The 26,310-nt window shown below is 34.4% G+C and overlaps 1 long non-coding RNA gene across 11 annotated transcripts in view; it reads right to left on the bottom strand.

Moving 5' to 3' along the window:
- Positions 1–26,310, bottom strand: part of LOC134761271 (uncharacterized) — a 50,828-nt gene that overhangs the window by 11,775 nt on the left and 12,743 nt on the right. For 2 of the 11 annotated variants that reach the window (XR_010139680.1, XR_010139677.1), the window contains exons 2-4: positions 19,709–19,810; positions 17,816–18,025; positions 2,985–3,121 (exon numbers count right to left, since the gene is read on the bottom strand). This is a non-coding gene — a long non-coding RNA (uncharacterized LOC134761271). Of the gene's footprint in view, positions 1–2,984; positions 3,122–12,835; positions 13,131–17,815; positions 18,026–19,708; positions 19,811–26,310 lie in introns of all 11 variants that reach the window. The other 9 variants (XR_010139676.1, XR_010139674.1, XR_010139681.1 and 6 more) reach the window with 5 other exon arrangements.

Raw genomic sequence — 26,310 nt, 5'->3', positions numbered from 1 at the left:
TATTTTTGCATTCTACAAACATTTTGAGCTTTGATCTATGCCACAGTTAAATTACTTGCAAGCAAGTTTCCTTGTGTTGAGGTCTTCTTCATGAGTTTTATTATGTAGGGCCAGAGCAACATTTATTTTAGGGCTAAATTTTCAGCTCCTATTCTAAACAGTTTGTGCAATACCCCTAAGAATTATAAGGGTTTTCATGCTCACTTGTCGGAAAAACAATTATTTATTTTCTTTTGTGCATTGTTCCCCACAGATCTTTTGGATGGCTCATTGTTTCTTTTCCTATTTTCTCCTCCTCTTTTTGATTCTCTCTTTATTTTTCTCCCTCCCACCTCTCTCCTGTTTTCTGTTTTATATTTTCCCCCTGTGAACTGCAGCTTCCTTTTAGACTTCAGACTGTCAATTTTGTTTGCTCATTTCAGGAAAAAATCTGGGCTCCACTTCCTCCCTCCTGCGTCACGGCTTGGAAATTTTCTCTAGCAGATAAACTGAGTTAATTGTAGGATTTGGCTGTTTTGTTTTCCATATCTCAGGGATCATTGCCTTATTGTCTACATCTTGAAAATGGTTGACATACTTTGTCTGTGATTTTGTTTACTGCTTTTAAAGTGGAAGAGAGATGCATTTCCCATTACTCCATTTGAGTCACATGAGTTTAGCATGGTTTGTAAAGTTTATGATAAAAATTGTCTGCGTGGTGATTTCAAAAATTTCAGTATTACATTTCATTATGCAGTCTGAAATCATTCGTCTCATATTCAGAGATAAATAGATTTAAAGAATCCATGAGTTATCTTTATTGGGATCAGTGCTTTTTAAATCTTGGCTAAACAATTTTTTTCCTACAGAAAATGGAAATTTCTACTTAGATGTTCTCCTTTTAGGATAAAATTATTTTTAAATGGTTCAGTTAAGCTTTTAAGTTTCATACTGTGACCATAAACAAAAATTTAAAATGTCTGTCTCTATTCTTATTTGCCCATTTTTTTTTTTTTTTTGCTACTCTACTTATCTGTATTTACTTTGTATCAGCATTAGTAGTACTCAGGTTCTATCAAGTAAGAATCAATTGAATAATTGTAATCAATATACTATAAATATATCCTAAATGTAATAAAGCACAATTTAGAAAAAAAATTCTTATGAATGGGTTTCATTGAAAGTAGGTCATTTTTTCTTTGCTGGATAGTACATTTTTCTAGTATTTATAAAGCTTGCTCTGCTGGCAGTTAATTCATGGCCCCAAAATACAGAATATAAATTACTGTTCTTGTTGCATGGAGCAGAGAAACATCTGCTGGTTATTAACATAACATTTGAATCTGACAGAATTCAGTTCTGGTTTGTAAAGTTTATTACAAAAATTGTGTGTGGTTAATTCAGAAGCTTTAGTGTTACTTTTTATTGTGGTGTTTAAAATTATTCTTCTGAAAGTTGTGTATTTTTTTTCTTTTACAATTTTAAAAGTTTTTCTTTTTTTTTTTTTTTCTTTTCTTTTGAGACAAGGTTTCACTCTGTCACCCAGACTGGAGTATAGTTGTATGATCATGGCTCACTACAGTGTCAACCTCCATGGCTCAGGCACTTCTGCCCCCTCAGCCTTCCTATTAGCTGAGGACACAAGTGTCTCCCTATGTTGCCCAGGCTGGTCTCAGAGTCTCAGACTTCTGAGCTCAACCAATCAAGTGTGACCCACCATGCTCAGCAAAAAGTTTCTTTTTTGAATAATTTTTGACATTTAAAATAAGGTTATTAAAACCACAAACTACACATCTATGAGGGCTATTTGGTTTTTAATTTATTTTAGTTATTATTTATATATTTATATCATTATCTTTGTTGATGAGTTGTAAGATGACTTAATTTTGCTCATTTGCAAACCCCTCAGGACTTCCTAAGGAGAGCTCTCCTTAGAGAATTCCCTTCTTCTATTATTGGTGTCCGTGTTGTATCTTATACTCCTGATGCTAAGCACCTCCATGTAAGCATGGCCTTCTTTATCTACGGCAGGAAAAATAGAAGGAAAATACTAATATAAATCTTCATCTTTTAGAAAATCTTCTTATCTTTATGAAAACAGTTGACAAGGTGACCACTTGCAAGATGTCACAAGTAAAAGTCAAAGACAAAACCTCATGAATATTTTATAGACATACTACTGTATTCTGTACTACTAATTTGAACTCTGTTCTAGGTACAATATACAATCAATGCTAACATTTAAGGATATTATCAACAGAGGCAGGAGAGAAAAATGTGTGTTTTCACTCAAGGTTTATGTCTGGCATTCTTAACATTTTTCTTGAGGTATTTGCCCCAATATACTAGAAATATGCAAATACTATGACAATTTAAGAAATATATGGGTGTTTTCAATATTCTGGAGCCAAGACCATACTCATGTGCATAAATTACCTTCTATAATGTTTATCTGTTATTAATCTAAAAAAATAAATACACCTATCTAAGTTGTTCCTAGAAAGGGGAAAACATAATCACTTTATTATTTGACAATAAGATAACTGCAATTGAAGCTGAAATGCATTGAATGTTTTTAAAGATACATTTCTCAAGATTTAGATAATTTTTTAAAAATTAGTTCTTCTCGGCTGAAATCAGCAGTCGTAAAATCATATAATCAAGGGAAGCAAAGTTTAAAAAAGGCCAAGATTCACTTTAAAACAATATATCTTTTAAACGACACACTCAGGAAAAGTTATCTCAGTTCTATTTCAGGGCTTTCCAATTTGAGTCCCCTTCATATTACATATTATGTTTCTTCTTCCATTAATTAGTCAACTTATGAAAGTTTAGATCACCCTCTTTGTCACATTTCCAAACAACCATTGTCAATTTCTGCTTCTGACAAAATGAAGTAGATGCACATATTCTATTCCTTCTACTAAGTGCAATTAAAATTATTGTACATTACATGTAAAACAAATGTTAAGAAGCCTCTGAAAAGTGGAAAGAAAAATGCTGACCAGTTAAGGAAATCAGGACCTGAGGAATCATTATGGCGCTGAGTTTCCTGGGTTTTCTTTTTGCTTCATTTTTCTACAACGTGTAGTTGAAGCAGCTGGTGAATCAGAATAGCCAATGGACACAGATAATAAAAGCCCTACTAGGACAAAGAAAGCAATCAGGAAAAGACAGTAAACTTTTGTACGATAATTGTTTTAGTCTAGTCCAATACTGCATGGAAAACTGGGTGTCAGACCCAATGAAACATTCATAGACTGAATGGTGATCTAGATCTCTACCCTGTCAATGCTGTAGAGAGGTGGCCCAATACTCTGCTGTTACTATCAAAGAAGACAATCAGGGTGCCAGAATTTTCCACCCTGACTGCAGGTAATATACTGCTTCCTTTCAGGGAATCAGTGGAGGCCACAAAAGGAACCTGGGGTCCCACCTTCACTGGCAGTAAGGTGTGCTCCTACCCCTCACTTCTCGGGTAGTGTAAGGGGTTGCTTAGTGGAGAGTCAAGATTTTCACAATTGCGCATCAGTAATGAGGCCATTCTCACTGTAGTGCCAAAGAAATCCACGTGGGGGCCGGGCACGGTGGCTCACGCCTGTAATCCTAGCACTTTAGGAGGCCAAGGAGGATGCACCACGAGGTCAGGAGATCGTGACCATCCTGGCTAACATGGTGAAACCCCGTCTTTACTAAAAAAAATACAAAAAAATTAGCCAGGTTTGGTGGCGGGCGCCTGTAGTCCCAGCTACTTGGGAGGCTGAGGCAAGAGAATGACATGAACCCAGGAGGCGGAGCTTGCAGTGAGCTGATATCGCATCACTGAACTCCACCCTGGGCAATAGAGCAAGACTTTGTCCAAAAAAAAAAATAAAAGAAAGAAAAAAGAAAGAAATCCATGTGGGGACTAAAAACTCCCACTCCTGCAATGTGGCAACAAGGACCTCCTCACCAGGGTGCTGATAAAAGCAGAGTGAAAAATCTACATCTGTTTGATGGTAATAAGGTAGAATTCCCCTTTCTCTTGCTGTTAACAGTGTTAGAAGCCCGTTTGTAAAGGCTTAACTGAAATAAAATCTTAAAATATGAAATGTCAATTTTCAATCAAAAATCATTTATATCAAGAAATAAGAAAACCTCAAACTGAAAAAATCAATAGGTGCCCACAAAAGATGACCGATTTTGGTTTTATATAACAAAGATTTTAAGACAGCTATAATAAGAAAGCTCCAAGAAACACTTTATAACATGCTTGAAACAAATGAAAAGCCTTAACAATAAAATGGAAAATCACATCAAAGAAATGGAAGCTATAAAGAAGAACCAAAAGAAGAATATTGGTACTGAATAAAGCAATAAACAAAATAGAAACTTTTTGAATGGGATCCAGAGCAGAATGGAGAAGATAGAGGAAAGGATCCATGAACAAGAAAATAAGACAATATAAATTACCTAATCTTAACAACAGATTTAAACTAGACTGAAATAAATAATAACAGAGACTCAAGGATCTGTGGGATAACAATAAGAATCTAACGTTCTAACTTTTTCTCTGTGAAAGTCCCTGATATGATAATGAAAAGACAAGCTACAGATTGGAGTAAAATATTGCAAGTTACATACCTGGTAATGGACGAATATCTGGAAAATATTTTTAAAAACTCTCAAAAAACAGTAGTAAAAAAAAACTAACTAGGACAATTAGGAAATGAGCAAAAGACATGAGGAGACATTTTACCAAAGATGCGTGGTACATCCGTAGATGGCAAATAGGCATATGAAAGGTATTCAGAATTGTTAGCTATAAGGACATCCAAATTAAAAACCTGTTAGAACTGCTAAAATAAAAAATAGTGACACCACCAAATGCTAGCAAGAATGCAGAGAAACTGGATTATTCAGACATTGCTGATGGGAATGTAAAATGGTGCAGCCACTCTGGAAAGAAGTTGAGCAGTTTCTTAAAAACCAACATATAAACATAGAAACCAACAAAAACCATGAAATTACCATACAGCATAGCTACTGCACTCTTGGGTCTTTATCCTGTAGAAATTAAGACTTAAGTTCACAGAAAAACATGTACATGCATTTTTGTAGCAGCTTTATTTGAAGTAGCCCAAAACTAGAAGCAACCAGTTTGTCCTTCAACAGGTGAATGATTGATCAAACCATGTTGTATCCATAACATGAAATACTACTCTGCATAATAAAAAAAAATCAAACCATTGACATGCACAATAACTACCTCCAGATAATCATGCCTGTGAAAAAAATGCTAAAAGTTTATATACTATATAATTCCAGTTATATACCATTCTTGAAATAGCAAAATTATGGATATGAATTACAGAATAGTGATTACCAAAGATTTAGAGGGTGGTATGGGTGAGACAGAAGAGGGTGTAGTTTAAAGGGCAAGATGAGAGATTCTTATGATAATGAACATTTTCTGTATTTGACCATATCAACCTCACTATCAGGTTGTGATGCTGTACTATAGTTTTAAAAGATGTTACCACTGGAAAAACTGGTTAAAGATACACAGAATCTCTCCATATTATTTCTCACAACTGCAAGTTAATCTCTCTATCTCTCTCTTTCTCTCTTTCTATCTATCCATCTATATATATGTGTATATGTATATGTATTTATTTGTAAATATATGTATATATTTCGTACATACGTATATATGAAAATGTATGAAATGAAAAAAGAGATGCACACATTGACCATTGTTCAAATGCTCATGTGAATATCTGCTTCTGCTTTTCATTGACTTCAGAAAATATACAATAAAAATATTTTTTCTCTCTCTGTTTTTTGTTTTGTTATAAAAAGTTATCTATTTTGAGTTTTTGCAGTATACTTGAAGAAAAATATTTACTAAAAAGAGTTACTTACTTGTTCAGCAGACAACAAATATGGAATATTTTGTTTAACTTGTGCCTTCAGATGTAGTAAAGAAGAACCAGTATTTAGCACTATTTGAACTCAGATAGTTTTACTCTAAATCTCAAACTCTTAACTATATGGTTTATTCCTTCACTCAATCATCATTTGTATTTTGACAAACTTACAAAATATATATCTACTCTAGAACTATTTATTGAGTTTCAGACCCATAAAACAGCTTCCTAATGAATATAAAGTAGCTACCAAAATCTTAGATGTTAAAGCTGGACTCATCAGAATATCAGAGTAGACTCTAATATCGTACTGGGTTTGTATCCCTGCTCTATCAGTTACTAGTTGTATAACTTTATATATTTTTTAAATCTAAATATCACAATTTCTTTATGTGTAAAAGAAGTGCAAAATTACTACTATTATACAGGACTTTTGTGGGAGTTGACTTAATATATGTTAAGCACTAAGTGCCTGGCACATAATGCTACATCAATGTGAATTATTTTTGACATTTTATTGTTATCATTATTAAGAGAAGTAGCTATATAATTATTTATTATGTCCCCGTTTTCTCCCTGTACCTTACTTTCATTATTTCTGAAGTCAGGGAGTGAAATGATCCTTAATTTAGTGGCCAAGTAAATCTTGAACATTAATCTTTTTATGTTCCATTGTAGCATGTAATCAATCTTTAAATATTGTCTATATTTTCTTCTTAATATATCTGAAATATGTTCTCTTCTTTAAATTGTATAATGTTAGCACCATTAGGTTGCAGACAATAGGAATTAATATTTGTTCACTAAATATTGCATATATTTCAAATTGGCAGGAGGGTCTGAAATCAGGCTTAGGAATGGTAAGAAAATAGATCAGTTTTAGGGCATTGAATGATAGAAACTCCTCAACAGCATCCTGGGGTAACCACCTCCAGAATGAATGAATGAACTCCACTATGCATGGGTTCTAATGTAGACAAAATGCCTTTAGGAGTTAGCCAGTTCCCCGGAGATATGATATCAGGGGCTCAAATGTGGTTGTATTTATTTACAAATTAAGTACTCAGCATCTTTGATAAAGTTTTTTTTGTGTGTATGTGTGTTTATTTTCCTTTCGTTTTTGATACTAGACATCTATAACTCTGTGGACACTGTTTGCAATCCCAATTCAAAAACTCTATGGTGGCTAAGAAAGGTGTTCAGTTGGTATCCAGTGAATGGGCCTCCCTCATCTTCAGATTAGGAAGACTTTTTCTGTAATATTTGTACTGGGTGAAACTTTCTCTTACTCTAGGCCCTTTCTGTGAGGCTATTTTGCTTACTGATTTTCAAAAATTCCCTGTCACCCATATACCAAATATGCTTCCTTATGGTTCCTTGTCAGTGCCTATAAGTCTGAACAGATACCAAACTTAGACAAACTGGATCTTTCAAGTCTACCCACTGAGAGGGTTTTACTTTTCCAGTGCCCTTTAGGACCACTTTCACCTGAGACTATAACACTAATAAAATACTGTCTGCTTTTCATCTAGTAAAGACTAGACGGGGAGGTTCTTATATATGAAAATGGGATGGAGATGTCTCAATGGCTGTCTGGGAAAGTTTTCATGCTTTACTTGCATACACATGAGCCATCAAGGGTGGCACTTCTTCCTTCACTTTCAGTGCTCTTTTAACACATATTCCACAACACTGAATTGCCAATGCATGTTAATCATAATAATCTACCATTCTTTATTAAATCTGTTTATTTGCAAGGAATACAGGGTGCCTGCATGTTTTAACAAAGGAATTTCATTAATACAATGTATCAGCATGACATCTTGTGAGATCGTGAACTTCTCAATGTTGATATGATTAAGTTGAGGCACTGAACAAGAGAATCAATATTGATAAAGATACTTTAGCAAGAATACACTATTATGTTTTCTAGATAAAAGCACCCTTTAAATATTTTCTCTTCAAAAAACGGAGTAAAAGCATTCCTTAATGTGGCATCCATACTGATTTATTCCAATTAAGGACCAAGTCTGCCATAACAGCTTAAATTTGAAATACTTAATTAAACTTCTTAACATTCATTATCACATTTCAAATTTCATTCTTTTTCTGGTATAGATAACTTAGAAAATAAATCAAGATTTATTAAAAATCACAACGAATATTTATTTCAAGTATTTGATGGTATGAACAACCAATTGAAAAGCAAGTCTGCAATAACAGCTTAAATTTGAAACAATACTTGTATTATATACTCATGTATTTAATGGTCTGACAACCTGCATACTGAACTTCAAGGATATATAATACTGAAGGATTTGACACTTTCTAATAGCTTTCCCTAAGAGGAAGTAAAGTAACAAGGGAGCCAAGAAATGTTTCAGAGTTCTGACTCGAAGAACAAAGAGCTGAGCATAGACAACTATAACAGAAGAACTGAACATTTATAGGAAGAAAATAGGCACAGAGGAAACAACAGAAAACTGGGGATATTTAATCAGAGAAAGCAGAGAAGAAAGGGAGAAGTAATATCAGATGTGATTTGATTGGGGATGTAAATAAATAACCAAATTTGAAGTACTTTGTAGTCTGAGTAAACATGTTTTTTCTTCATTCTAAGAGCAGCTATGTAGCAAAGAAAAGGTGTTAAGCACAAAAAAGTTTTAAAACTAATATGATCAGTTTGTGCTTTCATTTAATTACACATTATTCATGTCACAGTTTAGACACCACACCTCCTAACAAACTTCTAGTCTTTGTTACAAATGCACACAAAATATCGTTATTTGGTCCCATTATTTACATTAAAAGCACAGGTTGTTTAATCTTTCGTAGTATTTATTAATCAGTATTATAATTGTTTACCTTTTAAAATTTATTCTAGAACAAAGTTTCTTTGAAAATATAAATTGTGTCTTTCACATAGCATGGTTCACAGTAAGAACTCAATACATTCTTGTCAAATAAATGCTTAAAAGTCAAGTATGCTGCTCATTGTTGTCATATATTCTGTCATTACTGTCTCCTGTTAGTTATTCCTGTCAGTTATTGTCTCCTGTTAGTGAGCCCCTGTATTGCAGCATATGTTCTAATATCTGATGTCTCACATCTCTCTAGTAATCTAATGGTAGCAATTTTCTGCAACTTTGTCAGACTCTAAGCATTTCACTTGTAAGTGAAAATTATAAAAGAAAAATTAGTGCCAATATAATTTCTAAGTCTCTATGGTATGATTCAAAAGAGAAACTGATCATAACAATGCATCTTCAAGTGATACTCTCTATAATATCTTAATTATAATCTAGTCAATAAATGTTACTGGTTTCCAGTTTAGCAGTGTGTTGTATAAAGTTCTTATTTTGCTTTCTCACTAAAGTTAAAAGAGAAAATAAACAGTTGGAAACTGAGGTCACAGATTTCATTATAGAAGAAAAAATTAGTCAAGCTAAGAAGATAAGTGTCATGCTATGTTTTTACTTTATTTTCACTAATTTGTTTTTTGAAATGGGTCATATTTTTCTTTCAACTCTTTGTAAAATAACTGCAATTATACTTTACTATGTTCTATAGCTACCATTAAATTAGGTAAATTAAGAAACAATTTTCACTATTGCTTATTTTGAGTGATTTAACCACCTATCTTTCATTTTAACTGGTGCATTTTATTTTTTTAAAAAAGCAATATCTAATTTAAGATAACAAGTATATCAATTTTAATTTGTTTTATTTTCATGTTTACTCTTGCCTAATATACTCCAAAAACAAAATCTAAATGTGATTTACTTACAGTTTAATAAAGTATGCTTTATTTTCATATTGGATAACAAGGATTAAGATCATATAATTTCAAAATAATAGACTTGAAAGACTAGTAAACCCAAAGTAAAATCAATAAGCAAATAAATGACACTTCATCCCAGTTCCTGATAGAAGTCAGGCAGCTTATTAATTTCAAGTATATAGTCTACTTCATCCTAGCTCTACCCCACTTCATGTTTAGCTTTCCTTCCTGACTGCTGCTTACTATAGAAAAAATTCCACTATAAACAAAGCTTAAATATTACTGTCAATGAAACAGACATTGATCTACTACCATTTGCTGATAGAACAGCCTTATATATATTTCTCCACTAGCTTCTGCAGTTGCATAAGGTCTAAACTTTACAATAAGAAACTTATTTTATGTCAATAGCTACATCAGTGAATCACTTATTTTATAATTTATGTTGCTTCCATTTCTCTGATAAAACACTAACTGATACATGGCTAAGGTATATGACACAGTTTTTCACTAAATACATATATGCATATTTAAATATAAGATATAAATACATAGTAGCAACACAACCAAAAATGTCTCTGAGAATTTTAATCAATCATCATATCTGCGCATTATCAATGGAACAGTACTGAATGTAGATACAATTTACAAAATGCTATCATAAGCATATTTTGCATAATAATTGCCAAATAAAGTTCAGATTAGAAGTGTTCCTCTAAGTTAAACACGTAAGAAAAGTCTCTAATTTAATGAAGTTAAATTTACAGTAGAAAAACTGGCTCCAATTGAGTAATGAATTGAGCAATAAAATATATTACCATATCTTATAAAAAAATTGTAATTGAAGAATCATTTATGGATTAGAAATAGTGAACATTTTAAAATTTGGATGGTTCATTATTTATCCAGAATCCAGCTCCCACACCAACACAAACATGCAAAAAACACCTTCCTTTAGATTTTTTAAAAGACATTAAAAAGTCCCAATATTATAAAACATATTGAAGTATATGTTTATTACTGGTATCTCTGTGGGCAAAGTTGCTTGTAAAACAACAAAAACAAATAAACAGTGAAATGAAAAGTAAATGACTGGGCATGTAAAAAACATTACATTTTTAAAAAAACTGCTACACCAAAAATACCACTATTAACAAAGTTTAAGTATTACCGATAACAAAATGGAAAAGGCATAATTTATGAGACAAATATTACAATACTGAATAAGAACTTTCATATAGGCATTAAGAAGATTAAAGAAAGAAATCATCTTTTAAAAAATAACCCTTATAATGAATAGACAAATGAATGTTGATAAGTTGATTAAATGTTGATTAACATTTAAGACTAGTATAACATTAACACTATAATTTCTTTTTTTTTTTTTTTTTAAAACATACTACATGGATTTATTGAATTTTTTTCCTTGATGTAGTCTTAGAACATAAAAGGGATATACAAATATATACCTATATCTTTTTTTTTCTTTTTTTTTTCTTTTATTATTATTATTATTATTATCATTATTATACTTTAGGTTTTATGGTACATGTGCGCAATGTGCAGGTAAGTTACATATGTATACATGTGCCATGCTGGTGCGCTGCACCCACCAACTTGTCATCTAGCATTAGGTATATCTCCCAATGCTATCCCTCCCCCCCTCCCCCCACCCCACAACAGTCCCCGAAGTGTGATGTTCCCCTTCCTGTGTCCATGTGTTCTCATTGTTCAATTCCCACCTATGAGTGAGAATATGCGGTGTTTGGTTTTTTGTTCTTGCAATAGTTTACTGAGAATGATGATTTCCAGTTTCATCCATGTCCCTACAAAGGACGTGAACTCATCATTTTTTATGGCTGCAACACTATAACTTCTTAAGGACAGGAAAAGCAAAAATACTTAAAAATCACCATTATTTTGCCTAATATCTTAACTTTTCGGAGGTCTTACAGATATTCAGGTCATAATAATTATTTTTGAATACCAAGTCCCCAGCTTGTTTTTTCTTTTAGTAGGGCATTAATTCTTGAATATGTCCTCCATCTGTCTCCCAATCTAAAATATACATCCTAGCCTTCATCAAGCCCAGCCCCATGTAATAGCAATTGTTTTCCAGGTAAAGTGCTTTCTGGCACTAATTTGAGTAGTGTACAAAATTCTTGATTTTGTTCTTACCACATGAGAATCAAAGGATACTTAGAAAAACTAAACATGGCTGTCAATTATTCATATAATAAGCAACTTTTCAGGTTATTATGGAGTCAGCCTACAAGATCATTCCTTCCCAGAGACCTCACATAGTAAAGATACATCTGTGGGTCATAGCATTTCCCTTAATATGTCTAAGATACTTCATTTTGTCTAGAATATTAAGATAGTAAAAAACACAGATTTGCCTCCACTATGTTTACCTCTTCTTTTCTTAACCTAATCCTTTCCATGATTGAATCTCAACAACTCTTTACTAACAAAGCTTGCAACAAACTATACCCTAGTTCAAACTAAATAGTTTGCACTAGAACTATCTACCTAAATACTAATTTACAATTTTCAAAGAATGATAATAGATTGTTTCAAATACATACGTACATATATATATATATATATACACACACTCAACTTTCATAAATGCTGCCAAGACTTTAAAGAAGTAAAGAGAGAGATACCAATTTTGCTAATGTGAAAGTAGTTGTTAACCTTAGCAAGAACAATTTTATTGCAGGCACAGAGGCGGAAACTAGATCAGGCTGGTTGAAGTGTAAGGAGCAGGTAAAGAAAGAAAAAAACTAAAATTAAAAAAAAAATTAAAAAATTAAAAAAAAAATTGTCCTATGAAATTAAAGTGATATTTTTATTTCTTTTCTCCTCTGCCCACTCTCTCTCTCCTCATTCATTACTAATGACAGTAAAAATCTATAAAGCATTTTTATTCTAGTAGAAAGGATCTAATAGAAAAGTTAAAGTTAATAACATAGAACAGAAAGGCAGTATCACAAGGGAAAATATATTTGAGCCGATGAAAAGTGTTGGAATTGAAAGCAAATATTCAAGAAATGCCCTGTCACGGGAAGTCAGTGTAGTAAATTTGTATAATTGTATATGTCTTGGCATCCATTTTGAATATAGATTTAACTTGCTCATACTAGAAGCAGGGCTCAGTCACCTTTGACACAGTTTTCAGTTCTATATCACATCCAAAGAGCTCCAGAAAATGGCCAGAGATAAGGACTTAGAGGCATTTCCACCTAGTAGACTGAGCTCCTCCATTTCCTGTGCTTCCTTTAAAGGGATCATTCACCCATTTGCCCATGAACTTGAAATGACCACACCCTATTTTTTTATGTATACTGCAAGTTGCCATGTTCCCTCTCTTGCTTCCTGACTCTTCATTTCTGCCTTGCATGACTTGAGAATGGAGAGCTGTCTTCCCAACTCATTGCAACTTCCCTGCCCAGGATCTGTAAGTTCAAAAAAAAATGTGATAGTGTATTAAATTTGTACCTTCTATCAAAATACTAGGGGTTGCTGCAGGCCAGGTTTTCCCCAGGATGCTGGGGAAAACACAAGGTCAGACTCTTAGCTCCAGAGAAATGGTCAGGCAGGCATAAACTGGACACGAGTCAGGCAAAAATGTCTGCAAGGATAAATAAACTTTTCATGTGAGGAATGTCCTGGTCATGGGCAACTAAGCATTAAGACATCCACTAGTTAAAAGAAATATCCCATAAAAGGTACACTGAAAAAAGTCACATTCAGCTCCCCTTTATTTTCCATTAGGGCTTCGTACTCTGGTACTGGAATGCTAATTTAGTTGGTGGATCTCAAAACAGGCAGATACTCATACTTCAAGAAAAGTGAAGAAGCAGATGTGATATACTTAGTGGTAGAAATATTGGGGGTGTAATACCTGATAACTTCTATTTTCTTAATAGATTAGGGATATCTGAAGAAAGATCAGATGAAAAAAATTATTCCTGAGAGGAAAAAGAGCTAAATGTGAGAATTCCACGGCAATAGTAATTAGTATTTAAGTTTATGATGATAAGATGTAAGTAAAACCAATCTTTTCTCATTTTACTTTACTCAATAGTGTTCAAATGCTTAATTGTATGCAAAATAAAGGTCAATAGTTGAATTTATCCAGGTGAACAGGAGAAAAGTGAATGCTAGGGCTTAAAGAATTATATTTTCCAGGGAATGACTAAAATAATGGATAATGCAGTTTAGGAAGGGAAAATAGTTAATTGTAACGAGTTGTGACTGATGCTAATTATTAGGTAAATTATTAAAAGTGTTTGTGTGTGTGTGTACTCTATGCTGACTTATGTTATATAAATTACTGACATAAAAACATCATAGGGAAATAATATAATAAAACACTAACCTCTATACTATATCTGACCTTGCAAATAAACCCTACAAGATCAATTATCCTTTCAATTATCATGTATTCATCATCAAACTTCATCACTTTTTTGCAAATATATGAATGATACATGTGTTAGATTAAATGTCCCCCAAAACCCTTGTGTTTCCTGCCTTGATAAATCTTTGCTTTTCATCATAATTATCAAGTAATTCTGCAACAATAAAAAGTAAGAAAAACTACACATCATTTAGTAAATACAAGGTGAGGTACCCAGATCCCATCCCTCCAGGGCTGAGGCACTCATTTGCCCAGATGCTGGTGCGGTATTGGCAATATTGACAGCTGTTAGCCGAGTTCCTTGCTGGGAAATTTACTGGATTGAAGAGGCTACTTCACCTAAGTTTATGTCTCCGTGTAAAAGAGTTCAATGATTTCTTGATGGGCATGTAAATAGCCTGGCTCTTCATCCCAATTACAGACATGGCTAAAACTCTAACCCATCTCCATATTTTGCCATCAGATGAACCGAGAAATTTTAGGCAACTGCATTGTAGTTCAAGCTCTTGCTCTGCTTGACTTCACTTACTATACTTCCTGAAAGTTTTTGGTCTTTAACTTTTACAATTATTTGAATATCAATTTTCACCTCAGAGACTGCTTCAAGAGAAACCAGACATATGATTGCTGGTCCAAAGATTCGTCAGGATAAAGCAGTTAGAAAGTGGACTTTTACATGTGGTTTTGTAGCTTGTTTACCCAATGCCTCACTGGCAATGTTGTCCTCATCAGTTGTGATAGGTGGAGCATGCAACAGTAATATGTTTGTTAAAATTTTCATTAATGGTGACCTGCAATAGTTTATCAGTGCAAGAGAATTATCCTGAGTATAAAATATATTATGTACTTGAGAAATATGTGAGATATAATAATTATATGACACTTAAATCTTGGGAAATCCATGCTTTGCAGGAAAGAGAAACACTTAGGAAAATTAGTCATCCATTAAAAGTTAAGTTTGAAAGCCAGAAGATATCTCTGGCAACATACAGAGAGACTCCAGTATCCTGCACCAGAAAGCAGAAATAGATGAGGAGAAGGCAAAGAAAGAAATTATAAGACAAGCAGTTATAAAGGTGTTGTTTTATTCTCAATTAGGCCATCATGTATGTCTGATCAAGCCCCTGTTAAAAAGATGAAAGCCTAAGATTGGAGAGGGAATAACTGGATCAATGCAGATGAAAATATTAACTCAAATATATTCCTTTGAATCATTTTACCCTGGTGAATCAGCCAATTTCTCCCCGATAAAGACAGTGCTAGTACCTTGCCTAAGAAAAATATGGGCACCTCTACCTTGCAAAACAACACATATTTACCTTAAAAGGTACTTGTTTTCTTTTCTTGGTCAACAGATTAAAAACTAGAGCTGTTTCAAGATGTAATACAGCCAGGCAAGTTTGATATCTTCTATGATTAAAAAAGGTCAAAACTTTGAAAGAGCCACAAAACATTCAACATGCACCAGCAGGGGCAAAGAGAGTATAGCAAATCCCGAGAAATAGGGAGAATTAGATTTCCAGGGTTACCACATTATTAGATTAAACTATAGTTTTCAACAACAACAAAATTACAAGGCATACAAATAAGCAGGAAAGTATGACCCATTCAACGAAAAAAATAGTAAATCAACAAGTCTGTCCCTTTAAAACACCTGATGGCAGATCTACTAAACAAAGATTTAAAATAACTATTTAAAGATGTTCAAATAATTAAAGAAACTTAAGAAAATATTATTCAATCAAAAAATAAACATCAATAAAATAAAAAGAAATTGTAAAGATTAAAAGTACAAATAAAATTTTAAGAAATCACTAAAGGGATTCAATGGCAGATTTAAGAATCAGAAGAAAAAAAATCAGCATTCTTAAAGATAAAACAATAGAAATAATTAATTTGATGAGCAGGAGAAAAAAAATTGAAGAAAATTAAACAAAGTTGCGGAACACAATCGAGTGGTCCAAAATACACATTCTGGAATTCTTGGAAGGAGAAGACACAGAGACAAGGACAAAGAGAAAATTTGAATAATTAATGACTGAAAGCTTCCAAATTTCATAAAAGACAAGAATATAAACACTCAAGAAGCTTAAAGAACTGCAGGTAGGATGACTTCAAAGGAAACCACACCCAGACACATTATAAGCAAACTTTCAAAAAACAAAGGCAATTTTGAAAGCAGCAAGAGAGAAGCAAATCATCACATCAAAGTGACCCTCAATATGATTAACAGATTTCTGATCAGAAACTTAGGAGACCAGAAGGCAGGGGGCTAACATATAAAAAAGGTCTAAACAAATCTGTTAACCAAAAATCCTATCTTCAACAAAACCTTCTCTCAAAAGTGAGATAGAGATTAAGACATTCTGAATAATCAAAAACAGAGGAAGCATGCTACCAGTAGTCCTGTCTTTCAATAAATGTTCCAGGGAGTCATGCATGGTAAAATAAATAGCACCAGAAAGTAATTTCAATCTTTGTGAATAAATAAAGATTTGAATATAGGTAAGTAAATACACAGGCTATTATAAAGATTAGTATTATTGAAACAATAGTTTCTAACTCTACTTTCTGTTTTCACATAATTTGAGAGACTAATACATGTTTAAAACAATTAATGTGAGAGCTAGTATTATTGTAGCTATGGTTTGTTGTAACACCACATTTTGTCTTTTATGTAAATTAAGAAACTAATGTCTTTAAAAGAATCATTAGTTTATATTTTTGGACACACAATGTATGCAGATGTAATTTTATGACATCAGCAACTAAAGGAAGTATTGGAATTAAATTTGAAAAATTTAAATGAGTGTATTAACTTCAGTATGCTAAATATAATTCCTGTTGTAACCACAAAGAAAATAGATAAGTAATATATACAACAGGAAATCAAGTAGGAATTTGAATGTTTCACTACAAACACACACACACACACACGCACTAAAATGAACATATTTGCCACAGTGCCTCCTTTATCTATAGCTTCGAAATATCTCCTGTAGAAATGGCAAGATGGCTTTGAAGGTGCCTCCTTCTCCATAACGAAGGCAGAAAATCAAAATTGTTCTTGTTTTCTGAGGAGAATAGCAAAGATTTGTACCATTCTTAACAATCTAAAGGATACAGGGATGGTGAGATACTATTATATCACACTTAACTCACCAGTCTGTTTTATATGAAAAACCTGAGAGATCATTGGGTATGACAGTAGATTATCACAAATACAATTCATTTGTTCCCAAATTGCAGCTGCTGTACCAGATGTGCTCTCTTTGCTAAAGCATGTAACTACAGCCTCAAGTACACATGATGCATTTATTACTCTGAAAAATTCATTATTAACAATCTCTATCAAGGAAATAAATCAAAAACAGTTCACAATGGACACTTTGAACAACGATGAATATTTATATCTCATTTCAGTGCTATATTAACTTGCCACTGGCTTCTGTTACAGTATATTATAAAACAAAATGTCATTTGGGAACTGTGTGGAACATCACATTTTGTATGATATCTCTGTTTTCTTGTTAATCAGATCAGATAATTTAAAAAATGACTATAATTTAGAGGTCTTGGTAATGCAAATGCTGTGCACAATTAGAAAATAATTCCTATCAAGTTTCAGAAATCTACCACATCATGAGAATGTTAGTAGTCCCAGTAATCTGAGGTTACATAGATATGCCCAAAAGTGTAAAAGACAAATGGTTGTACCTCATTCTTTCCACCACTAAGTAGTAATCACCATGCTTCTCAGGCTTCTTTGGGTTCTGGAGGCAGCATATTCTGGATTTAGGGATACAAATTTGACTCACGTAACCAATGAACAAAAAGACTTGTGGGGCCAATACAAGCTGTAAGGTGGCTTAGAACCTCATTTCATCTCTCCTGCAGCTGTGCTGGCTTCTGTCTCTCTGCTCAGACCTATGATGACACAGGTGTTTCTTAGAATATACTGAGAAAAATGTAGGCTTCTTTAATAAGTGGACCCACTGAAATATGCCTACAAGCTCTGCCTCTCACAAAAGACTCCAGTTGCATTACCAGTTCCTTAGAGATGCCTCTGAAAGACAGCAGTGAAGGAAGCCCAACCCCCTCTCTCCTTCCCCCAGCAGGGAAGAAATTTGTATGATGCATTTCATCACCCACAAGTTGAAAAAGAGGCACATAGTATATGCAACCCAAAGTATATGGAATTAATAAAAAAAAAAACTCTCAGATTTTTTCCAAACTCAAGGCAATTTTTGGAGGTTATATTTGTGTAAATTAAAACATCTGCAGTTTTGATGTGCTGAGATTGAAAAAGAATGAAATAGGATGAAACCAAATCAAATACCTAGACTTTCAGAATTCATAGTTTTACACATAAAAGCCTTGTCATCTAAACTTAGTCTTTTATTCCCATCTCTTTAAAAGCCACTCACACATAGGTGTTCAGCCTCAATTTCAACATATGGAAATAAGGTATTTTCCTCCCTTAAATTTGTATCAATGACTGGATTATTCATTTTTACTCCCAAAGACATTACTATTTTCTAGACCACAAAAATTAAAACCTTCAAAATATATCTTCTTTGTTGTATGTCTTATTTTATATTTAGTATATGTGCTCTTTTCTGATATTAATGGTCTGTTAACATTGCTGATCATCAGGAAATCATCCATTGCAATGTGTGCAATTTATGCAGGCAGTAGCATCTGAGGTACACATTTTTTATGACTGAAAATGGTCACACCTTTCCTTCTGCTAGGATTTTTATACAGATATTTGTACTAATCAACTTAGCATGTGAATTAGTTTGTGATTTGCTGTTAAGTCTATACCTATTTTTAGTGCTCCTTGGCTTTCACATCCTGTAGAAATAGCTTGTGTCTAGGGTGAAAGGTGGTTTACCAGAGCATGATTTAAAAAATATATTTATGAAATAAATTTATGTTTATCTTTGTGTTGTGTCTCATAGTGGGTACCTTTGCAAGTTCTTGTTGCTCTCCTGTCCCTCTCCTAGCACTTGTTATTTGAAATTCATTACTTTGGCTGAGGGGCTTAATGGGGCCCCAGTATGTGGCTTGGTTTGAATCTTTGTGGTTGTAATAAAGTTATCCTTCCCATGGTATCACCACTTCTACAGTCTAGACAGTGGAGACTTCCTTTTCCTGTCCCTCCCCTGCCTGTACTACTTGGGGTCAGCACTTAAACTCACAATTCCTTCCTGAATTGTGCTCACTCTCCCTCTTCTTCCCTTCTCTCAACTGTAATAAGTATTCATCAATATCTTAAGGTCAGCAGTGTTCCATTTTGTCACCAATCAAGGTTTTTATTCCATAATGGAGAGAGAAAAAAATTTCTTCACTGCAGAAATTTCTGTTGAACAGAACTAATACAGAGTTCATTGCCTACACTGCAGCTGTGTTCACTTTTTGTGAACTCTTCTCTGTCTACCTGCTGAGTCCATGGCAATCGGCCTATAATGGGGAGTGCAGACTCCCCACTTTCGGGACCTTCAAGGATTTTCCCACTGTCTTATAAGCCCAAACACAGCCTTTTCCAATTTGTTACCTCTCTTAAATGAATTTTTTTTACTAGTATCACTTTTTACTAGTATCTACCTTCAGATGATCATGGGTGCAAATCTCCTTTCTCCCTGGAGATATTTTCTCTCCTTAGATTTTGGGCCAGTTGTTTGCTCTCTTTCCATAGGTTTTTCAAATCTATGAAAAATTTGAAAGAAATGTCAACAATTAACTGTGGATTTGTTATAAGGAAGCTACTCCTTCTCTCCAGATCCTAGGGTAGAAAACAACTATCTTTGTGTCTGAAGAATACTATCTTTTGTTACACATAAAACTCTACATATAGTATGTCTTCTCCTAGCACATTAAAAATGTCAGTCCTTTGACTATTGGCCTTATTTTTTTTTATATACTAAGAAAAAGTATGTGCTTCTACATAATCTCAAGATTATCACACTTAAGAAATTTAATAGAGCCTTAGAGGGCAGAACAAAATGACCCACCTTCTCACTGTGACCCCCTGAACACCACATTGAATAGCCATCCACACAAGAATGCACCTTCATAAGAGCCTAAAATCAGGTGAGCAATCACAGTATCTGCTTTTAACATCATATCAAGGAAAGAGAAACTGAAGAGGGTAGAAGGACAGTCTTGAATTGCTGATAAGACAGCTCTCCCATCTCCCAGCAAAAACGAGTGACTCAGAGACAGAATCTGTGTGCTTGATGGGTAGAAAGCTCAGTAATGATGCGACTTTGCATTGGAACTAGTGCTTAATGTTGCCCTGTCACCGCAGATTGAAATGCAGGACAGAATTCACCCAGAGCCCATAGGAAGAACATTTAGACCAGCCCTAGCCAGAGGGAAAGTTTCCATCCTAGTGGTTGAAACCTGAGTTCTAGCTAGTCCCACCACCACAGGCTAAAGCATTCTGGGATCCTAAACGAACTTGAATGGTGGCTGTGAGGACTACAATTTCTAGGCAAGTCTGGGTGCTGTGCTGGACTCAGAGCCAGTAGATTTGGGGTACATATTACCTATGAGATACCAATGGGGCAGCCAAAAAAGTGTTTGTGTCACCCCTCCCCCAACCCAAGGCAGTGTAGCTCACAGCTCTAGGAGAGACTCCTTCCTTCTGCTGGAGGATAAGAGAGGAAAGAGTAAAGAGGACTTTGCAACTTAGATACAAGCTCAGCCACAGTAGGATAGACTACCAGCCAAAGTCCTGAGCACTACATGCAAGGCCTTAGCTCCTGGACAATATTGCTGGACACACTCTGGGTCAGAAGGGAACTTGCTGCTTTGAAAGGAAGAACCACGTCCTTGCAAGATTCATCATCTACTAACTAAAGGGCCCTCAGGCCATGAATAATATTTGTGTTACCCAGACAGTATTAGCCACCAGCCTCGGGTAGGACCCAGGGCTGTTCTGGCTTCAGGTCATACCCAGCTCATTCTCAGCTGTGTTGACCTTGGCAAGAGCTTCTGTCTGCTTGAAGAAAGGAGAGGAAAGAGTGAGGTCTTTGTTTTGCAGCTTGGGTGCTGACTCAGACACAGTAGAATAGAGCACCATGTAGATTACTAAGATTCCTGATTCCAGACCCTGGCTCCTGGGCAGCATTTCTGAACTCACCCTGGGCTGAGAGGGAGAGTTCACTGCCCTTAAGGGAAGGACACAAGCCTAGTGTGATTTGTATCCTGCTTAGTGAAGAGTCCTTGGGCCTTGAGTGAACATTGGTAGTAGCCAGGCAGTGATACTGCAGGTATTCAGGCAAATTGCAGTATGGTCTTGGCTTCGCATATGAACCAGCACAGTCCCATTGGTGGTGGCCACAGTGAAAACTGATTGTTTTAACCCTTCCCACAACCAGGCTGCTCAGCACAGAGAGAGAGAGACTCCATTTGTTTGGAAGGGAGTAAGGGAAGAAAGCAGGAGTCTCTGCCTGGTAATCTAGGGAATTATTTTGAGTCTTACCCTAGATCACCATCTTATAAAGTTATAAACTTACAAATCTTATAAAGTCACAGCAATCCTGGGCTTTGGGTGCACCCTAATGTACATATGGGTACAATGACCAAAGACTTAGATCACAACACTCAATTCTCTTTGAATAATTGGAAAGGCTTCCCAAGAAGGACTGATAAGAACAAGCCTAGACTGTGAAGTCTACAATAAATACTGAACTCTTCAATGACCAGACATTGATAAACATCAGTACTACCTAGGAAGCATCATTACCATCTAAGAAAACATGACCTCACTAAACAAATTATATAAGGCACCAGCGACCAATCCTGGAGGGACAGGAACATGCTCCCTTCAGACAGAGAATTTAAAATAGTTGCTTTGAGGTAACTCAACAAAATTCAATATAACACAGAGAAGGAATTCAGAATCTTATCATATTTAACAAAGCGATTGCAATAAGTGAAAACAATCGAGCAAAAATGCTGAGATAAAAAAATTTAAATGACATGAAGAATGCATCCGAATCAACCACAGAATTGATCAAGCAGAAGAAATAATTATGAGATTGATGACAGGCTACTTGAAAATACAGTGAGAGAAGACAAAAGACAATGTACAAAAACTAATTAAGCATACTCACAAGATTGAGGAAACAGCCCCTAAGGGCAAATTTAAGAGATATTGGCCTTAAAGAGGAGCTAGAGAGAGAACTTGGAGTAGATAGTTTATCCGAAAGGATAATAGCACAGTGTTTTCCAAACCTAGAGAAAGATATCAACATTCAAGTATAAGAAAGTTATAGAACACCAAGCAGATTTTACTAAAAAAAGACTATCTCAAGGAATTTGATAATCAAACTCCAGAAGATCAATAATAAAGAAAGGATCCTAATAGCAGCAACAGAAAAGGAACAAATAACATACAATGCAGCTCCAATTCTTCAGGCAGAAGACTCAGTGGAAAACTTGCAGGCTCGGAGACAGTGACATCACATGTTTAAAGTCCTGATAGAAAAAAAAATACCTTTACCCTAGAATAGTCTATCCAGGAAAATATCCTTCAAACATGAAGAAGAAATGAAGACTCTTCCAGAAAAACAAAACCTGAGGAATTTTATTAACACCAGACCTATCCTACAGAAAATGATAAAGGAAGTTCTTCATTCTGAAAGAAAAGTTACTAAGAAGAAATAAGAAAACATTTGAAGGTACAAAACTCTCTGGTAATAGTAAATACACAGAGAAACAGAATGTTATTACACTACAATTGTGGCATGTAAATGACTCATATCTTGAGTAGAAAAAAATAAATGATGAACCTATCAAAAATAATAACTGCAATATTTTTTCCAAACAGACAATATATGATATAAATAGAAATAAAAAGTTAAAAAGTAGAGAAATGTACTTAAAATGTAGAGTTTTTATTCTTTTTATCTTTGTTTGTCTGTTAGTTTCTTTGTTTGTTTTTCCAATCAGTGTTGTCATAAGTTTAAAATAAAATCACCCCACTGCACTCCAGCCTGGGTGACACAGTGAGACTCCGTCTCAAAAAATAAAAAAGAAAAAAGAAAATATTCAAATAAAATTAAAGATGGAAAAGGAGACATAACAACTGATACTGTTAAAATTCAAAGGATTGCTGGAGAATACTATAAACAGCTATATACCAATAAATCGGAAGACCTAGAAGAAATGGATACATTCTTAGACACATACAACCTAACAATATTGAATCATGAAGAAATCCAAAACCTAAATAGACCAATAACAAGTAATGATATCAAAGCCATGATTAAAAGTCATCTAGCAAAGACAAGCCAAGGACCTGAAGGCTTTACTGCTAAATGTTTGGTAAAATTTTAAATACACAAAGATCAAATCAAAATGAATTAAAGGCTTAAATCTAAGACTTCAAAACATGAAACTAGTAGAAGAAAACTTGAGGGAAGCTCCCTAAGACATTGATCTGAACTTAAATTTCTTGAGTAATACCTCAGAAGCACAGGCAAGCAAAGCAAAAATGGACAAATGGGATCACATCAGGTTTAAAAGCTTCTGCACAGCAAAACAAACAAACAAAAAACAAAGAGACAACCCACAGAATGAGAGAAATATTTGCCAACTATCCATCTAACAAGAGATTAATAACCAGAATATACAAAGAGCTCAAATAACTCAAAAAATATAAGAATTCAATTACATAGGCAAAATATCTAAACAGACATTTCTCAAGAGAAGACATAAAAATGACAAACAGTTACATTGAATGGTGCTCAACATCATTGATCATTAAAGAAATGCAAACCAAAACTACAATGAGATATCATCTCACCCCAGTTAAAATGGCTTTTATCCAAAAGACAGGCAGTAATAAATGCAAATGATGATGTGAGCAAAAGGGAACCCTCATACACTGTTAAAGGAGATGTAAATTAGCACAACCAATATGAAGAACAGTTTGGAGGCTTTTCAAACAATGTCCAATAGGTCAAGTGTGGTGGCTCCTGCCTTTAACCCCAGAACTTTGGGAGGCAGTGGCAGGTGGATCATTAGAGCCCAGGAGTAGGAGACCAGTCTGGGCAACATGGGGAGACTTTATTTCTACAAATAATACAAAAAATTAGTCGGCCAGCGGATCACGAGGTCAGGAGATCGAGATCATCCTGGCTAACACAGTGAAACCCTGTCTCTATTTAAAAAAAATACAAAAAATTAGCTGGGCGTGGCGGTGGATGCCTGTAGTCCCAGCTACTTGGGAGGCTGAGGCAAGAGAATGGTGTGAACCAGGGAGGCGGAGCTTGCAGTGAGCCGAGATCGCGCTACTGCACTCCAGCCAGGGCGACAGAGGGATACTCCGTCTCAAAAAAAAAAAAAAAAAAAAAAAATTAGTCGAGAATTGTGGCAGACAACTTTAGTCTCAGCTATTTGGGAGGGTGAGACAGGAGGTCAAGGCCTCAGTGAGCTGTGATTGCACCACTGCACTCCAGCCTGGGCAATGGAGTGAGACCCTATTCTCAAAAAAATTACAAAGAGAGTTGCAATCCCACTGCTAGCTATCTACCCTAAAGAAAGGAAATCAGTATATCAAAGAGATACTTGCATTCCAATGTTTATTGCAGCACTACTCACAATAGCCAATATTTAGAAGCAACCTAAGTGTCTATCAACAGATGAATGGATAATTAAAATGTGATACATATTTGCAATGGAGTACTATTCAGCCATAAGAAATGAGATCCTGTCATTTGAAACAATATGGATAGAACTGGTTGATATTATATTAAATGAAATAAACCAGGTGCAAAAAGACAAAGTTTGCATATTCTCACTCATTTGTGGGAGCTAAACATTAAAACAATTGAACTAATGGAAATAGAGAGCAGAATGATGGTTACCAGAGACTGAGGAGAGTATTGGGGAGGGTGAGGGGAAATGAGGAAGTTAATGGATACAAAAATATAGTCAGGTAGAATGAATAAGGTCTAGTATTTTATAGCATGATGAAGTAACTTACAGTCAATAACAATTGATTGTACATTTAAAAATAACTAAAAGGGTGAAATTGGAATATTTGTAAGAAAGAAATGATAAATGCTTGAGGTAATGGACACAGCATTTACACTGATGTGCTTATTACTCATTGTATCCTTGTGTCAATATATCTCATACATCCTTTAAATACATACACCTGGCCCGGCTTGGTGGTTGGGGCCTGTAATCCCAGCATTTTGGGAGGCTAAGGCGGGCAGATCACTTGAGGCCAGGAGTCAAGAGCAGCCTGGCCAACATGGCGAAATCCCATCTTTACTAAAAATACAAAAAATTATCTGGGCGTGCGCTTGTAGTCTCAGCTACTCAGGAGCCTGAGGTATGATAATCACTTGAACCGAGGAGGTGGAGGTTGCAATGAGTTGACATCATGCCACTGCACTCCAGCCTGGGCAACAGAGTAAGACTGCCTTAAAAAAAATTTACTTGCACTTACTATGTACCCATAAGAATTAGAAATTAAAAAATAATAGTGATAAAATGTTAATATCAAATATAGACTTTCTATTCAAGTTTCTCCAATTATCTAAAGAATGTGTGCTTTTTAATATTCTTTATAACAATTTTGTTTTTTAATTCAAGAGCCAATCAAAAGTTTATCATTAATTTATAATTTTGAAATAATTTCCCTTCTTATATTGTTTCTTTCATGACATTAATATTTTTAAAGGGTACAGGAAACATTAAAATTGTTGTCTGAATAATAGCATTTCTGAAATTGAGGTTATTAAGGCACATATTTCTTAAGAAGGGCAAGGTTTAGAACTAAGGTATTCAATATGGTATCAACTACTCATATATAACTAGTTAAATTTAGATTTAAGTTAGTAAAATAAAATAAAATAAAAATTTATTTTTTCAACTGCACTAGACACATTTGAAATGCTGTATAGTCATTTGAAGCTAGTGGATATCATCTGGACAATGCAGATACAGAACTTTTTTTCCCACTGCATTAATTTTTGTTGAATATCACTTGTATAGGACATAACTATATTTTTGGTGGCTAAAGTGATACGAGTGCATATACATTTAGTTAAAACCTAGGTGTAGCCTGTAACAAAATGACTAAAAATATCGATGTTTATTCCTCTTTGATTTTCTGATTTGAATAAAAGAATTTCAATTCTGAAAGGGAATCTTTACAACGTTAGAAGCTTAATTTTGTTTTATCT

Source organism: Pongo abelii, chromosome 3, assembly GCF_028885655.2.
Source record: "Pongo abelii isolate AG06213 chromosome 3, NHGRI_mPonAbe1-v2.0_pri, whole genome shotgun sequence".
NCBI classification, from domain to species: Eukaryota; Metazoa; Chordata; class Mammalia; order Primates; family Hominidae; genus Pongo; species Pongo abelii.
The sequence above is the reverse complement of the archived record's forward strand: the minus strand, read 5'-3'. Positions and strand labels throughout refer to the sequence as shown.